General features: G+C 45.4%; 1 long non-coding RNA gene across 1 annotated transcript in view; it reads right to left on the minus strand.

Annotated features, from left to right (window-relative positions):
* Positions 1–10,500: 10,500 nt before the first annotated feature.
* LOC114793091 (uncharacterized) overlaps positions 10,501–16,399 on the minus strand; it is a 31,055-nt gene continuing 25,156 nt past the window's right edge. The window contains exon 3 of the long non-coding RNA XR_003750195.1: positions 10,501–11,057. This is a non-coding gene — a long non-coding RNA (uncharacterized LOC114793091). The remainder of the gene's footprint in view (positions 11,058–16,399) is intronic.

Consider the following 16,399-nt stretch of genomic DNA (forward strand, 5'->3'; position numbering starts at 1 on the left):
AAGAAGTGATCAGAAGGTGGATTCCTTCTAGGCTGGATGGTGGATGAACTGCTTCTGTATTTTTTTTTTCTCAACCCTCTGGTTATGGAATGACCTTGGTAGCCCAGGATTCGAACCTTCCAATTACGGGCCCAAGTGGTGAGTGGAAAACGGAAAGGTGTATGACTGATTTGATTGAGAGGTATCAAGGTAAATGACAACAGCACAGATTATTCCTCAAGTGCAATGGGGAAGGCCAGGAGCCTCAAAACCAGTCACCTGACTGCAATGACAATTCTAGAGGTGACACCTGAGATCTGCTTTTCAGGTAACTGCCATCAGATGCATGCTGCACAATCTGGGAATGTTTCTATTCACAAGCCTTCAAACTTCTTAACTGTGTTTGCAAACACATTCACACACCACTGGACCCTTAACAGAATCACTTGGAAATGTCACTTTGCAGGGCTCTAGAGTGGACCTAATTTCTCAATGGTGCGACCAGTCGTTCTGGGAAAAAAAAAAGTCTCCGTAAACTCCCAACCCGACAAGCAGGCCCTTTAAAAGCCCAGCTTTCTTTGTGCACACTACAAAGCTACACAATGCGAGTAGTGGCACGCACGTGCAGTCCAAATCGGGTTACCGGTCCAAATCTGATAGCGACACCGGGCAATGAGCGGTATCAAATCAATTGCACGAGGATTGCTTCCGTTTCACCCCTCAGCATTTTTGCAACTCTCTAGCGATAATTAAAATGCATCACCTAGCGATGGTGGCTGAGAGTTGCAAACCAAATTAAGATTTTATTAAAAATGTAACATTATATAAAACAAGTGTACAAAATGCAAAACGCCTACCAATCACCGAAACAGATTTACAAGCAGCGCTCTTGGTTGCTGACTGATCGTTTTCCGTGCAAGCTCGACCCGACCTGGCCCGGCCCAAGATTTACAGCTCTAGCCTGGACCCGTCAGACAGACAGAGAGGATGTAGCCAAGGATTACAGCTTTAATCAGTTAGACCCGTGCCAAACAAGTACAGCTTCTTAAAAGCACCAAACCGATATTATTGTGGTGGTAGTTGCCAGCCATCATGACTGTACCAACATGTTTTGCACGTGTTATGAGTCATTTCTAAAAAATGTGAACCTGTAAAACTGGAGTTTAATGCTATGCCATCAAAAATTGGGGCGCCTAAATTTGAGCTTGTCAACCTAAAAAAAAAAAGTTAGGGTCACCAGTCCAACCAGTGCGAATGGTTTGTCTAGAGGCCTGCTTTAATATCCCAAACCATGTGCTGAAAATTTGCATATGTACTTATATGTAAATACTCAATTGCAAATTGATTTACAGTATTTATCAGATGCCCTTATCCAGAGCGACTTACAATCAGTAGTTACAGGGACAGTGCCCCCTAGAGACACTCAGGGTTAAGTGTCTTGCTCAGGGACACAATTCAAATTCAAATTCAAATTTTATTTGTCACATACACAGTCATACACGGTATGATGTGCAGTGAAATGCTTTCTGCAACTGCTACAGACCACAGTATTGCAAATGTTGCAAGTAAACAGTGAACCAATATGCAAATATTGCAAACATAACCAAGTATTACACTTTTATGTCTTTAACATAAAATATGTGTAACTGGTAGGGTGAAGGTGTGCAAATGAGTTACAGTTTTTTTACAATGTTTAAGAAAGAAGAAAGAGCCATAAAAGAAAGAGCAGTAAGGGCAAAGTGATTATGTGCAAAGTGCAATGGTAGTAAGTGGGGTTTGAACCTGGGTCTTCTGGTTCATATGCGAGTGTGTTACCCACTAGGCTACTACCACTCCATTTAGCATTTTACTTATCCAGCTCTTTATTTGTGAAGTAGTGGCCCTCAGTTTAACCAGGTTAAATATGGCCTAATTCCATTTCCTTTCAGACCACGCCTGATTGTAATTTCTGTTGGTGGCTTGTGTCCCATCTTTGGCATTATCATTCAGCTCTGTATCAACATTATTAGCTAACAACCAGAAATGAGCCCATATCTCCCATATCAAAAACCGCCACAGTCTGTAGCCACGCCCAGACCTGATTACTGCCACACCTGTTCTCAATCAAGAAATCACTTAAATAAGTGATGTAGATCAAAAGATCCTCAAAAGCTAGACATCATGCTGAGATCCAAAGAAATTCAGGAACACACAAGAAATAAATTAATTAGATGAATCTGTCTGGAGCTTTCTAAAGTTTGGGACTTCAGCGAAACTCAGTAAAAACCATTATCCAGAAAGGACTAAAATTAATTATGAAATGGGTTTAACTATGACAAAATGTTGTTTTTTGTCTGTTCTACTAGGTACTTGTACTATATTGGGTTTTAATTAGAATTGTATTACTTCAGTTTTTGTTGATTAAATTCTGACTAAAATATGACTAAAATACTTGACTTAGTGAACTTGACTTGACTAAAATGAGTCTGGCCCCCAAAAAACTACTATATTCACACACTGCTCCCCGGGTGCCTTTCATGGCTCCTACTGCTCATTACAGGTTCATACAGGCTTAAATACAGAGGACACATTTCATTGTGTCACCATGTGCTATGCTATGCTGTGTATCACAATGGCAGTCCCTTTTTAAACCAGACCATGATCCTGTCTAGATGTGTGTCAGATCCTGGCGCCTCAGGGCCAGCAGATGGCGGCACATCCTCATCTGTGTAATGAGTCACCTCGTCTGATTCCTGTTACCTGTCTTTGTGTGCTGATATCCACAATTTAGTAGATGGCATTGTTTATTATAACAAAGCCATATAGATGACTCTGCATTGGGTGTGCAGAGTCTAAATAGTAGCAATGACAGTGGAAAAGGGTGTGGTGCATTTATGGGTGTGTCCAAGTTCATTTTTGATTTTTTGAGAAAACTTTAGGCACTAATAATATAATTAGAATGGCACTTCAACTCACCTTCAAAAGATATGGACATATATGGTGGATTGCTATTATAATGGTATATTTACCATATATTTACCATTATACACTGGTTTGGTTTCATATGACATGGTTTCAACAACAGTAGACAGAAAAGCCTGGGCACAAACACTAAGGTGCCACTGAGCAAAGCACCATCCCCACACACTGCTCCCCGGGCGCCTGTCCTGGCTGCCCACTGCTCACTAAGGGTCACCGTAATCACCATAAGCCTTGCTGTTATTCATAATGACAATCATTTTACTTTCAGAGCAACAGACAAAGACAATCACAATAATCATTAGATAATCACAATAATAATTAGATTATGTGCATTTATAAGGTGTAACCATCATATTTCTGCTGGTTTCATTGACCATTCCATATGTTTCATGCACCATTGAAAGTAGTGTGGCGGTTGCAGTGGGTGGTAGCGGCCTAGCGGGTAACACACTCGCTTATGAACCAGAAGACCCAGGTTGAAACCCCACATAACCCAGACTGCATCCAGGGGGACTGTCCTTGGAACTACTGATTGTAAGGTGAATGTAAGTGTTTTTTACACAATCTTTCCTAGAAATGGAGAGTATCTGTCTTCATCCCATCATCTTAAAAAGAGCATATTAATCAGACCAACAACTGGGGGTGACTTAAAGGAGTAATAAGGCACTAATCATTTGTAGTTATACTGCATTTTTATTCTTTAGGACAGTTAGTCTTATATGTGACCATTGTCTAAATAATTTTGAAATCTTAACTGTCAGTCTCTAACCTGTCTGCATGAGGAAGAGGAGAGAAATACAGGTATACTTCTGCGACGTAGTTCTACAGAACTCCCTGTAAGCCACGTCACATGACGTTTAGTCATCAGTTTTAATAGCAAGTGCAGTGTTAACACCACACGTCCATCGTCTTTCACTAAGTATTCCTTTTACTTATTTATCTTCTATCTTTCACCAATCAGGAATCGGCCCACTGAACAACTCAAAACTTCTACTCAGATCGATTAAACCAACACAATCGATTAAACCAACAGGTTTAAACCAGAAACAAGGCCCAACAACTATTATGCGATCCTGTGATATCATATCATCCTCGATAGCACCAGAATTTTGACATTTTGAGGTTTTGACATTTGAAATGAATAAATCTGCAAGATTCTACAAATAATTAGTGTTCAAATGGAATGTTCATTAGCTTGCATTTCTGCACTTTGGTCTAAAGATGGAGACAAATATCAGGAGATAATAATTCTCTTTCCTACTGACTTCATTAAATGGGTATTATTTTTATTTTTACTGTTTTCTTATGTTGGATATATTGTGAAAAACAGCCATCTGAAAGGATTTCCCTCTCAGAGATCGGGCTGCAGTTTGTGAGTGTTGAAAGAGATTTTGGAACCTTTCAGACAGCTATTTATGAGAGCTGTTTTAGTCCATCAGAAGCATAGATTTCTGTCGCCGTACTCTAGATGGGGCTGGAGCACTCTCATGTTCTGCTGTGACCACTGTCGCAAGTTCATGGCCACTGTGTGCCATTTAGCCACATTTTAGACCCATAGTAACACATGAACATGAAGTATAAATACAAAACAATATAAATACATAGTGCTGTAGAGTGTGAGCAGCTACAATATGGCAGCTGAAGCTCTAATTTGTGCTAAACCACCGTTGTTGAAGTGCATTACAGTTGAAAAACCTGTAGGAGAGACAGTGATCGTGTCCAGCATGCCGTGTCCAAGTAAATGTAATGTATTGCTGTTGTATATTATGTAATCATCTGACAAAAATCTCCAAGTCTGGAGAATGTTGAGAGCTCCCCAGAAAATAGAACGTATTACATGATGAAAACCTGTTCAACTGCACCCCTCAAAGTGTGATATATATATATATATATACACACACACACACACACATAGACTGCTCAGCTGTCTTCACCTTGAGACAGGCGCATGTGTCAATAATTTATCCTCCATTCGCCATTCCTCCCGCCGCCTGCCCGCAGCAGTCCGCACGGGGCGTGTTCGCAGGGCGAGATCGCTGCTGTCAGCTCCCGCACCGGGCCAGAACTGAGGGTCCCTGTGTGGCGAGCCATGTTATGAATGGTCGTCTGTATATTACGGGGAGGCTTCGCTGGCCTTGGGAAGGGCAGGAGCGGCTTCCTTCCGTGCACCGTGCTGCGTACAGCTCCGAGTACAGCGCACAAACAAGACGACCGCCACCGAACCACAAAAGAATGCATATGTTGCATGTGCTCCTGTTTAACCAATACACATCGCCCGAGTCGCTCTGTAGGATTATTAAGCATGTCATGTCATGTTTCTGCGTGCATATTAAAAGCTGAATTAAAGGGCAGCCTCGCGTTCTTTTGATGGCTGTTTATCTTGGCTGCGGTGGTTAAAGGCTCGGCCTGTGACAGCGCAGTAGACGTGTGTGTGTGGGTTTTTTTTTTTTATCATGGGAGAAGCCCTTGGGGCGAGACATCAAGAGGAAAGTCAGCAGATTCTGATAACGTGTACAAGCAGGGTGTTTGTTTCGCTCACCAGAAATCAAAGTTTCCTTTGTGCGGAACAGGATTCCAGTTCCCAGGCCTGGCTGCTTCGGAGGGTCCTTTGAGTTCAAAACAACAATTTGTGCCTGTACCCCGATGGCTTCCAAGAGCTGTAAAAACAAAGCGCTGGCTCTCTCTCCTCGAGCACTCCTAGCATGAGCCAGGGAGGAACCAGGTCAGCAACAAGATAAAGCCTGCGGAAACAGCTCAGTAAAAAGGTGGCAGTGCCCCAGTGGGTTAGACACTCGACTATGAACCAGAAGACCCAGGTTCAAACCCAACTTACTACCATTGTGTCCCTGAGCAAGACACTTAACCCTGAGTCTCTTCAGAGGGACTGTCCCTGTCTGTATTGATTGTAAGTTATTCTGGATAAGGGTGTCTGATAAATGCTGTAAATGTAAAGGTAAAAATAATTGCCAGAGCAGAAATGTTCATATATATAAACATACACGTCAACCATACAGGTATCTCATTGAAGCCTTTTTAATACAGTTTCCCCGCGTGGTTGACGTGGACTGCCGCACTGTCAGCTCAGGCTGTGAGGAGGTTTCAGGCCGGGCTTTGTGGTCTCACGCTGTGGTAGCTCTGCTACGGGCCACCCACAGTCTGTTTATGCTCTCATATCGTAATTAAACGTAACTTATCACTCCAAACGCAACTGATGAGGTCACGGGGCGCTCTTCATCAAAGCTTTACGCTCAGTGTGTTTACGGAACTCTTCTGTGTTTTTACAATCCGTTTAAATACGCCTTTCCTTTCAGGGGAGTCTTTCCAATATGGAGGTTTAGCAGGTGATAAAAGTCTGCATGCTCTTGATTAAACGTTTTCATAAAGTTTATGGAAAAAAAAAAAAATCCTTTTACAAATAATTTCATGTAAATAATACATTTTTAGAGCAGATAATGTATCAGCTTTAACTTAATTAGCACAATTTGTATAAAAAAAAACAAGTACAAACATTGTTTGGTTAGAAAAGCACCTGACAATAAAGCTCGCCGAATAAAACAGACGTCTTATCAACAGACGAGTGAGATTATGGTTGAGAAAGGAAGATGGCTCACTGGAAACAATGAATTCTGATGAAGATGACATTCATCTCACTGTGATTGAACCGTGATTGTGGACAGCGGCTCGTCCTCCAAGTCTGGCGAAATGTTGAAAGTGATGAAGATGTTGCATTCATGGCTGACCTGATGATGATTCTTTAAATTTTCTAAGAAGCTATGAAAGTACCTAGCAACCATTGGTTGGATGGCAAACATGTCGTATTCGGAAAGGTTGTTGAGGGAATCAATGTAGTCCAGAAGGTTGAATCTAAAGGAAGCAGCAGTGGCAAGTGCTCTGCTAAGGTGACTATTGCAAACTGTGGCCAGCTTTGAGCATCACTCAGTTCTTCCTCACTCTTGATTCCATTAGCATTCCTTTTCATGTTACATGTGTCAGAGAATTTCATACTGACTAGTCAGATTCAGAATTTTTCATAATGAATGGGCTCATAATCTACATATTGATATGGATATGGTCTGGAAACAGCTATAACAGAAGAAATGTGTATTATGAGCAGTGGAACTAGGCAAGACGGCATCTTCTGCTGAAAGGTTTTCATAATGTTCTGATTGATATTTGAAATTTCATAAAAGTTGCTTGTTGAGAGTAGGTCTTGAAGAACTTTGTGGTGAATTAGTTTTCTGTTTTATGCATTTCATTCTGTAGATGTATGTATATGATTGCACTCATGGTCAGTGTGGATATTTGGTGTAGAAAGAGAATGTTTTTTTTTTACAAACATTCAACAATGACCAGATATGTTTCTCAAATGTTCCCATGACACGTATGCTTCTCAGGTCTTGAGATAGGTAGGAGGTAAATGCTGTAAATGTAAGATATACAGCATGAGTTCTGTGCCTTGAACCCATCCTGAAAATAGAGTGTGGTGGAGGTGTGCTTCATGGTCTGAAAATATGGATGATGACTAGAGGTCATTTAGAAATCAGGAAAACTGTCATTGGCAGAAGCAGCCAGCTAACATGCATGTTCAGGACACTGTACGAGACGTGTCATGGGTTCGGGGGACAGCAGTATGAAGAGGCTCTCTGGACTGACTTTTGGCTCAGGACGATTTGATGTGCCCTGGATAAGATCTGTCTCGCAGTGGTCGGATGAGAGCTGTATGTGTGGAGCTACGGCAGCAATCAATGTCATTGTCATGTGTGCGGCCAGGCAAAACTCTCCAGTTCATTGTCATGCAGATGACTGGCCCTGCTTGCCATCTTTAATGACCGCTGAGAAGCAGATCAACTGATACATCAACAGTGGTGACCTCTTTGATGACAGTGACCAGTTTGACATCGGTGATCATTTTGGTGACAGTGACCGTTTTTCAAGTAGTGACAGGTTTTCCAGCAGTTTGGGAGGATTTTCTCAGCTCCACCTCTTCTTTTAAATCCTTGTTTTAATCCAGACAAGATGATGCCATTTTTCTTTTAATCAGGTGTCAGAAGTCAAACTCAATCATTGTGGTGTGGCAGTGTATTGGTGTTTTTTCTGAAGTGTAACTGCATGGAAATGCTTCACAAACACGGGAATACACTAGAATAAAAGTGAATGACCAACTACAGTTGGTACAGAAAGTATTCACACCCCTTTAAATTTTTCACACTTTGTTATTTTGCAGCCATTTCCTAAAATAATTTAAGTTAATTTTTTCCCTCATTAATGTACACACAGAATCCCATATTGACAGAAAAACACAGAATTGTTGACATTTTGGCAGATTTATTAACAAAGAAAAACTGAAATATCACATTGTCCTAAATATTCAACCCTTTGCTGTGACACTCATATATTTAACTCCATTTCTGTCCATTTCTTCTGATCGTCCTTAAGATGGTTCTACATCTTCATTTGAGTCCAGCTCTGTTTGGTTATACTGGTTGGACTTGATTAGGAAAGCCACACCCCTGTCTATAGACACACCCCTGTCCACACCCCCTACAGCTCACAATGCATGTCAGAGCAAATGAGAATCATGAGGTCAAAGGAACTGCCAGAAGACAGAGACAGAATTATGGCAAGGCACAGATCTGGCCAAGGTTACAAAAAAATCTGCTGCACTTAAAGTCCTTCAGTGACCTCCATAATCCTTAAATGAAAGACGTTTGGTACAACCAGAATCCTTCCTAGAGCTGGCCGTCCGGCCAAACTGAGCTATTGGGGGAGAAGTGCTCAAAGATTACAGTGGCTGAGCTCCAGAGATGCAGTCAGGTGATGGGAGAAAGTTGTAGAAAGTCAACCATCTCTGCAGCGCTCCACCAGTCGGGGCTTTATGGCAGAGTAGCCCGACAGAAGCCTCTCCTCAGTTCAAGACACATGAAAGCCCACATGGTGTTTGCTAAAAAACACCTGAAGGACCCCAAGATGGTGAGAAATAAGATTCTCTGGTCTGATGAGACCAAGATAGAAATGTTGGCCTTTCTAAGCTGTATGTGTGAAGAAAAGCAGGTCTCACTGTCCAATACAGTCCAAAAAGCAAAGCATGGTGGTGGCAGCATCATGCTGTTGGGTGTTTTGCAGCTGCAGGGACAAGACTGGTTGCAATTGAGGGAAATATGTATGTGACCAAGTACAGGGATATCCTGGACGAAAACCTTCTCCAGAGTGCTCAGGACCTCAAACTGGGCTAAAGGTTGACCTTCCAACAAGACAATGAGCACACAGCTAAAATAATGCAGTGGTTTCACAACAACTCTGTGACCGTTCTTAAATGTCACATCCAGTGCCCATCTTAAACCCAATTGAGCATCTCTTGAGAGACTTAAAAATGGCTGTCCACCAAACTATACTATCCAGCTTGGCAGAACTGGAGAGGATCTGCAGGGAGGAATGGCAGAGGATCCCCAAATCCAGGTGTGAAAAAACTGTTGCATCTTTCCTCATGACTCATGGCTGTATTAGATCAAAAGGGAGCTTCTAATAATACTGAGCAAAGGGTCTGAATAATTACGACCATGTGACATTTCAGTTTTTCTTTGTTAACAAATCTTCTAATTTTTTCTGTCAATATGTGGTACTGTATGTACATTAATGAGGAAAAAATAAACTTGATTTTGATTTTAGCAAATGGCTGCAATATAACAAAGTGTGAAATATTTAAGGGGGTCCGAATACTTTCTGTACCCATTGTAATAATCTCATACATCATCAAACCAACCACAACCATGTATAATATATATTTTGTATAAATATATAAACATATGTTTATTCTCAAAAATATGATGAAGTGTACTTTTAATTTTACATTGGATGTCAGCATATGGAAATAAGTTTGAAGTTTCAAATAGAAGTGGTGTGGATCAAGCTCCACTTATTTCAATCTGCTCCTGTGTTTAGTGAAGAATCCTTGTCTCCAAGGTGCATTCTGGTGCATGGAAATGAGTGTGTGCGGCTGTTGGGCTGCCTAAACCCTCTGCTTTGTTCCCAGATTGCGAGGTTAACGATTTTCCGTCCTGGGTGGCGGGGGAGGAGTGCTGGGCGCTGGGAAATTAGGATTCAGCTCCCGTCCTCGGAGGAGACGCTGTCTGCTGCCTGCCCAGCAGCACCAGGGCTTGTGACAGGGAGATGGATGAGATCTGCTGCCTGGCTGCTGCGCTTCAGGAGCAGAAGTGGGTTTGGTGCGCATGCGTAGGAGTACGTACACATACACACACACAAATATGGATACGCACACTGGGGTGCCTGCAACAATGACTTTAGTCTCCTCCCTTTGAAAAGATAAGCGATTATATATATATATATAGACAATGCTGAAGAGTAAAAAAAAATTTATACTCATTACAGAGTGCTCTGCTCTCAGTTCACATGCCAAATATCCAGTGTATTAAATATGCACAAATTAAATATACAAATATACCCTGATGTATGATTTTGTGTAAGACCTGATCAGCTTGTGCCACACACACAATGCACCCCTTTACTGAACAATATACATATTTACATATACATACAAGAAGATTTGCTGCATAGGTAAACACTTTATTTGAAAAATTATGTAATTGGCAAAAATATACAAGATAATATACGGTCTTTAATGTAACATCACAGTAACACAAACTGTGTGTGCATGCAAAATGCTTTAAAAAGAATAAAAAATGTTGGGGCTAGAGAAAAAGAAATCTTTGTAATTACACATTTATAACATTTGAATTGCATACCAAATATTCAATACAGCACTGAAAAAAATTAGAGAGCACTGTATTTGTATGGTAGCCATTTCATGTCCAGGTAATTTAATTTATAACTTGTTAGTAAGTTTATTAACATTATAATTAACGTTAACATATAATTAACGTTAACATACAATTAACGTTCTTTGTGATTATGAATTTTTATTAAAATGTGTTTTCTGCCATGGTCTCCTCATGAATCAGTGTGTGTGTGTCAGGATCATTCTCCTCCTCCTCTTGACCTCAACTTCCGCCGCAGCACCGTCCTCTGTGCTGCTCCACATACCTGCATCAGCGCCGTTTCGGGGCCCTGCTGCGTCTGCACTCATCCCCCTCTCTGCTGCTCTGATGAAGGGGCAGAGAAGGGATTCATCACCACTTCACAGCGAGCAACAGAAAACCAGGGGTGTGATGGCATTACTGACCCACCCCAGTCATTTATTACAGGATGCAGTCAGAAGACCCTGCAGGGATTTAAATAGTAATACATTTTTTTGATATAATATAACACAAACATACAAGTCATGCCATATTCACTTTATAAAGAAGAAGAATATGCTCAGACAGAGAGCCTTATTGTAGTATATTGTATGATGCGATACCAATCAATCCCAAATTATGGTTCATTTGCAGGAAAAAAAACCAATAAAGTTGGGAGTAGATCTGGCTGGAATTTATCCCGCACGCCGCATGCGACTGCAGTGCGGGTCGCCAGGTATGGAGGCTGCAGGGTACCTTACTAAAAACACTAAAGTGAGGATGGCTGTAGGTCAAGTTCCTGAAAGAGTGAGCCTAATTACCCTCCCAAAAAAAATGAAATAAAGCCAGTCGTGGTTCAATAACTGAAGCAAGCTGGCTGCCAGATACTGCGTTTCCCTGGCAACGCCTCTAAAGCAGCTCTGCAGAGATCACAGGCAGGCGGGCGGCAGCCCAGGAACAACGCAGGGGGGTGGTGGGGTAGTAGGGGAGCGACCTGGAGGGTCTCGGGTGGCACACGGGGCAAAATCCAGGTGAACCCGGCCGTATCCCGGGTCCGCATTGGTGGGGTTGTCACTTCTCAGCAGTTCTGATTGGTTTCTGCGCGAGAAGCCCGGAGGAAGTGGCGGCGCTCAGGTGACTGTCTGGCCTCATGCTGCAGTGTCTGGAAACTCAGACGCTGATACGCCCCCCACCCGTCTCCTCAGCACCCTGCCACCCGAGCTGCTATCAGAAATGCCTGCTGTTCTCCTGATCCAGCCCGATAAGACCCCCAGTAAAGAGCCTCGGGATGACATGAGGCAACAGTTCCTCTCAATCAGTAGAGAAAAGGAGAGACAGCGAGAAAAAGACTTTAATCCGCCACTAAATCCAGTCGGGTCGCTCACATTTCTGTAGTTTTTTTGGTAGAAGTTTTACTCTGATTTGTAACGTGATGCACGCTCCTAGTTACAGCCTGTGACTCCTGAGTCGAATCTGGTTATTCCGCAGTACAAAGCATCTTCTAGAACACCTGAACGCGAGACCCTCGTAATATATCCACGCGCTCCAGCTTCCTGACTCAGACCTCGGATTTCCATCATTTCACTTATTTAATGTCCTCACTTGACTGCCAATAAATTGGAAATAGCTTGTGACATATTGCTGAATTACAGCGCTTTCCTCCACCATTCAACTGCATTTCTGTTTTTCCCCCAGATATTCAGGTGATGAAGTAACAGCGTTCAGGACATTTTTTTATATATATTCAGTCCAGTTTCAACGTTAATGAGATTTGCTTATTTCTGACCGGTTGGAAGTGGCATGAAGAGCGCGGCTCGTCCCCGGCTGGGCGTGTTGTGTTAGGAGCGGGCGAGGATTTTATCATTGCTTTAGCGCTGGCAGGGCTCGCTGCGAGTCAGACAGACCCTAATAAAACTGTCTGGCCCCATTGTGGGCACCAGGCTGGCGCTCGCTCCGGCCTGGCTGACTGCTTGGTATGCACAGAGCATGGCACAGCTTCAGCTGTTGCTGGGGGCTTTGTGGCACAGGCTCAGGTTGATTAGTTGGCATCGGCCATTGTTCGCTGCGAGACCAAACTGGGGGGTGAAAATGGTAATTAGAGAGCTGCTGATAGGAGAGTCAATTGTTTAGAAACAGCATTTCTAATGGGGGTAATTTAGGAAAAAAACGCAAATGAAAGACGCATTATAGCTATAAATTAGTTGTTTTTATCCTAAAAAAAAAAGTCATTTAATTTGTTCAAATGGAACCAGCACAACAATATTCTTTGACTCAAAGCTGAAGATGGATCATCCACAACTATCTTTATTCCATAATAAATAAATCATAACACAGGTTTTTTTGTCTATTTATTAGATGACAGGATGACAAGCACCATACAAAGCGTTTCGTTGGATAATGAAAATATTCCACCCAGATATTGCGTAATAAAGGCTGTACCAGCAATTCAAAGCACTCAAACCTGTCAGAAAACTGATAAAAGGAGTTGTGTGTGTGTGTGTGTGTGTGTGTGTGTGTGTGTGTGTGTGTGTGTGTGTGAATATGTACTGTAGGTAATTCATTGTAACATGGTGTGCAGTGTCATTGGGCCTAAAAAGTACAGATGTTTACCTCAAACACTCCTTCCGCTGGTTAATATCTCCCCGACTCATCGGCCAACTGTGAGTTTGAGGAATGTGCGGAGCGCCGCAGTTAGCCCTGCTGCAGCAGGACGTTGTCCCAAACATGAAGTAGTAAAGTGGGTATGTAGTCGTGAGAGACACGTTTGTGACATGCATCTTTCAGGAGAGCGTGACCTGAGGTACGGCGCGTAGGTAAAGAGATTCCGAGGCGACGGCAACGTTCCTGGTGGCTTTCTCGTGCTCACATGTCCTTGATCTTGTGGCGCAACACGTTTCATTCGTAAAGAACGAAGCGAGTACGAAGTACCAGGAAACAGAACAAGCTTAGAGCAGCTCTGTCGGGAAGGGCAGCAGATACACCCCACATCATGGCTACGCCCGGACACGTCTGATCTCTCCTTTCTCTCGGTCCCGTCCCCCACCCAGCCCAGGATCTGTCCCTGAGCCGCCGCTTTCCGGTCCATTCCGACTTCACCCTGAGCAGACGTCTAAAAGTTCAGAGTTGCTTTTGCCCTCCGCCCAGGTCCCAAGAACCCAACCCGTGATTTTGCATTGAGAGAGCTCACAAGTTAGGGTCTCAGGGAACAGGTGAAGTACAGCGGTCGTCCGGCGAGGCGCAGAGGTGGGTGGACGCACCCTGCCCGCGTCCCTCGTCCTGCGTCCCTCGTCCCTCTCCTCTCTGCTCGCCCGTCTCCTGCACAGCCTCCACGTCCGGGCCGAGCGATATATACGGTCGCTGGCTACTGCAGGATCAGTGGAACGAAAAATGAAACAAAAAACGAATCAGCCCCACGTACAACACACACACACACACACACACACACACACACACACACACGAAGAGGAGAGAAGAGCAGCAGAGGAAAAGTCTGCGAACAAAAGAGGAAGAGCGGCGAGCGAAGGCGGTTCGGAGACCTGGGCTGCCCTGGTTGAAGGAACGCCGGGAGGCAGGAGTGCGGCTCCTGCGGCTCCGGCTCGGCACTAACCAGCCTTTGTGTTCACCGAGGAAACCCCCCCCACCCCCCCTCCCCCCCGCCACCAGCCAGACGCCCGCTCTTCTCCTCGCCTTTTGTCCTCAGACCCCGGCGTGCCGCCGCTCTGCGAGCTCTCACCTCTATCGCGGGTCCCCGGCGAGACGCGCCGATTGGCAGGGGTGCCGGCCCCCCTGTCTGCAGCCGGCGGCGGCGGAACCGGCGTGAGGCAGGGTGGGGAGGGGGGGGGGTGGCAGATAAACTCGTCTCCTGACGGGCAGTTCGATGGCGGAGCGAGAAAATACAACACGCCACAGCAAAAAGGCGTCTAGTCCGCAGCCGACTGTCAAAAACCACGCCAGTCATAACAAAAGAGCGTTCGGCGTCCCCAACGCCGCTCAACACTTGGAAGACGTTACAGTGGCGGCGTGACCGACAAACACACCTCCGCAGCCATGGCGGCGCTCACTACAGTACGGGAGGAAGTTAGTCTGGCTGCGGTGATGGTGTGTGGTTCCCAGGAGCCCCCATCACGTGCGCCGCCACTCAGACGCAGGATCAATCAACGAGGGACACCAAAAATGTCCCGTCATAAATTTCAATAGCGGCGCCGCTCCCGGTGTGCTTGTGCGCCGTTTACACCCCTCCTGCCCTGACTTACACCTTCCGGACTCCGCCCCGTCCAAACCATCTCTGCCGACCACACAAGCAACGTGAACGATTACCGGGGGGACGAGGGGTGGACGGTCGTCCCGACTGATGCTGCAGCGTCCATGTTGGGAGCGATGACCCCAAGACGCACCATCATGAAACGAGCACCGAGCGTGATGCAAAACGTGCCCCACCCCCCCGGGCGGTCCACATCCATCACGTCCCCCCATCCCTCCCGCTGCAGGACGACCCCGGCGCTGCCGCGTCCAATTGTGCTGCACGCACGCAAACATCCGCACACAAACAACGCCCGGGACGTACCTGCCTGCCACGCGCCACACCGCCAGCGAGAAAAGCGGCGGATTCTGCAGCGACAGCCCGCCCTCGTCCTCCTGCTCCCCCCCCTCGTCCCGCTGTACTGATCAATGCCGTCCTCCTCCTTCAGCAGCAGACACCCACACCCACTCCCACTCCACACTCCGCCTGTCACAATATTGTGAAAGAAACGCGCCTGGACTGGATGGAAGTGGCCCTGCCGCGGATTCCGTAATTAGACCAAGTTGTCTGGTCCACACAGACAAAACAAAGCTGCGTCCCTGCCGAGACAAAATAACGGTGGAGACGGTGGAGAGATGCGAGCTTCCTCCGAACCGTTTCCATTCACAGACATTCTAACTGTCAAATGGCGTCTCTCACCGGACCAGACACATGTGAGGAGGGTGGCGATGGGGGGGGTTTGCCCTGGATGACCCCGGTTTAATCTCGCAGCCTGCGACCTCGTGGCGTACGAGTGTCGTGACCTGGCCGTGGCGGAGAAATCGTGGGTGGGGGGGCGGGGCCGGAGGCGATCATTGATTATGCGCTTAATACAAGCAGCCGGCGTACACCATCACCTCCCCCTGCAATGCAGATCTGGCTGCTCTCCTCGCGCTGGCGCCCGGGCGGGGAGAAAACGTGCAGTTCCGCGTTCCCCGGTGTCGCCGAGCAGAGCGGACACACAACTGAGCAGCAAACCCCGGTAAAAAGGCGCGAGTTTGGTCGATAGCAGTCCGCAGCACATAGGTTCAAGTGTACGGGACGGTGAGACGGTGTGGGGGTGGACCGGCACAGAAGGAGAAATCGGCAGGGGACCTTAAACGAGTGACGGTGATCAATCAACTCTATTAGCGCGGTGGCCGGCAGCCATGCTCCCCCAGACACAGCAGCCAGTCAGCAGAGGGCTGCACACGGCCAGACAATAAACAGTCCCCCAGTCCTCCACACAGACACACACACACACACACACACACACGCAAGCACGCTCAACAGCTCTCAGAACATGTTCGCCTCGGTAGAATTTCTGCTGTATTGCATATTTAATATATTCACGGTGAGAACAAATGATCCCAAACACCAGACGACTTGCCAGGTTTTATATGATTTGTGACAGGTCCAAGTGTACCTGCTTTGACTGAAGGCATCTGAA

The sequence above is a fragment of the Denticeps clupeoides genome, chromosome 6 (assembly GCF_900700375.1).
Source record: "Denticeps clupeoides chromosome 6, fDenClu1.1, whole genome shotgun sequence".
NCBI classification, from domain to species: Eukaryota; Metazoa; Chordata; class Actinopteri; order Clupeiformes; family Denticipitidae; genus Denticeps; species Denticeps clupeoides.